This window comes from Coenobita brevimanus, chromosome 3, assembly GCF_032717465.1.
Source record: "Coenobita brevimanus isolate Jiangsu-jjx chromosome 3, ASM3271746v2, whole genome shotgun sequence".
In the NCBI taxonomy this organism is placed as follows: domain Eukaryota; kingdom Metazoa; phylum Arthropoda; class Malacostraca; order Decapoda; family Coenobitidae; genus Coenobita; species Coenobita brevimanus.
In genome coordinates, this window is record NC_136956.1 from 6,586,153 (window position 1) to 6,588,302 (window position 2,150).

The 2,150-nt window shown below is 41.3% G+C and overlaps 1 non-coding gene across 1 annotated transcript; it reads left to right on the plus strand.

Annotated features, from left to right (window-relative positions):
* Positions 1-1,435: 1,435 nt before the first annotated feature.
* LOC145394440 (5S ribosomal RNA) lies at positions 1,436-1,559 on the plus strand. Its single transcript, XR_013896422.1, has one exon. It is a non-coding gene; the product is annotated as a 5S ribosomal RNA (ribosomal RNA).
* The last annotated feature ends 591 nt before the right edge of the window (positions 1,560-2,150 follow it).

Sequence of the window (2,150 nt, forward strand, 5' to 3'; positions counted from 1 at the left end):
CCTCATGTATTCTGCTGAATTGAACTGTACTGTACTACCATTATTACTATGCTGTACTACCCCATGTACTACATTGTACTATCCTCATGATTATTTTACTACCTTCAGTTCCACTCTATACCCATTTATTAGGCCTTGTCTTCTGTACTACCCTCATGTACTGTACCGCCCTCATGTACTGTACTACCCTCATGTTCTGTACTGCACTCATGCACTATACTACCCTCATGTACTGTACTGCCCTCATGTATTGTACTACCCTCATTATTATTGTATTACACTCATGCATTGTACTACCCTCATCATTACTGTACTATGCTGTACTACCCTCATGGACTGTACTACCCTCACAATTATTGTACTATGCTGTACTACCCTCACCATATCTGTACTATGCTGTACTACCCTCATCATTACTGTACTATGCTGTACTACCCTCTTCATTATTGTACGATGCTGTACTACCCAAATCATTACTGTACCATGCTGTACTACCCTCATCATTACTGCGCTAGCTGTACTACCCTCACCATTATTTTACTATGCTGTATTACCTTCGGCATTACTATACTATGCTGTACTACCGTCACCATTTTTGTACTATGCTGTACTACCCTCATCATTACTGCACTAGCTGTACTACCCTCACCATTGTTGTACTATCCTGTACTTCCCTCATCATTATTGTTCTATGCTGTACTACCCTCATCATTACTATACTATGATGTACTACCCTCACCATTATTGTACTATGATGTACTACCCTCACCATTGTTGTACTATGCAGTACTGCCCTCACCATTGTTGTACTATGCTGTACTACCCTCACCATTGTTGTACTATGCTGTACTACCCTCACCATTGTTGTACTATGCTGTACTACCCTCACCATTGTTGTACTATGCTGTACTACCCTCATCATTATTGTACTATGCTGTACTACTCTCATCATTACTGTCCTCTTGTCTTCTGTACTATCATCATTTGTAGTACAGTACCATCCAGCACATGAGGTCCATGAAGTAGACATGAGTGTACAAAAGTATACAGTACCTTGGTACATTTAAGTACTGTAGGATTAAGAGTACTATAGTACACTTGATTGTATAGTACACATAAACATAAATGTAGTACAGTAAACATAAGCATAGCAGAGTACACATATGGGTAGTACAGTACACATAAGGGTAGCAGAGTACACATATAGGTAGTACAGTACACATAAGGGTAATACAGTACACACAAGGGCAGTACAGTACACATAAGGGCAGTACAGTACACATAAGGGTAATACAGTACACATAAGGGTAATACAGTACACATAAGGGCAGTACAGTACACATACTGTAAGGGTAGTACAGTACACATAAGGGTAGTACTTCAGGCTTTGTAATAATGACGGTCATACATCAAGGTACATTTGTATTATTTAAAAGCCAACGGCCATACCACGTTGAGTACACCGCTTCCCGTCCGATCAGCGAAGTTAAGCAACGTTGCGTTGGGTCTGGTTAGTACTTGGATGGGTGACCGCCTGGGAACACCAGATGCTGTTGGCATAACGTTCTCCCTACGTGTCAAGTGGGGTTGGTGGAGGATTAGTGCCCCTCCCTGTAAAACAATTAACTCTAAGCCCTTGTCCACCCCGTTTGGGATACATGGCGTCTGGCAATGAATGAATGATGAAAAAGGTTGCAATGATTTTCTTGCCTCTTTGTAATGAATGTGATTTGATTCCCGAAGAGATTACACCCTGTGAAGGATGGCTTAATTTGGCCTGATGGCAATTGATATTAATATTTACTGGGTGTGGAAATATAAAGCTGGCTGGTAGGAGCTGGCCACCATCATCCACTCACTTGATGTAATGTTGCCTACTTCTTCCTTCACCTTCATCATTCTTTTATTGTGTCTGTCCTCCTCTCTTCCTATTTCTCCCATCTTTTCTGTCACTTTTTATTATTATTCTTTCCTTTTCCGGTGGCTTTACATTGCGTGACAAATCTAATGGTTTCCTGTAACCCAGGAAACCATTTACAACGCTGGGTGGTAACCATATAACCAACCCGTACGTGTTCCCTATGTACCAACAAGTGGGTTGGAGGAGGGTTAGTGCCCCTCCCCGTAAAATAACTAACTCAAAGACAAAC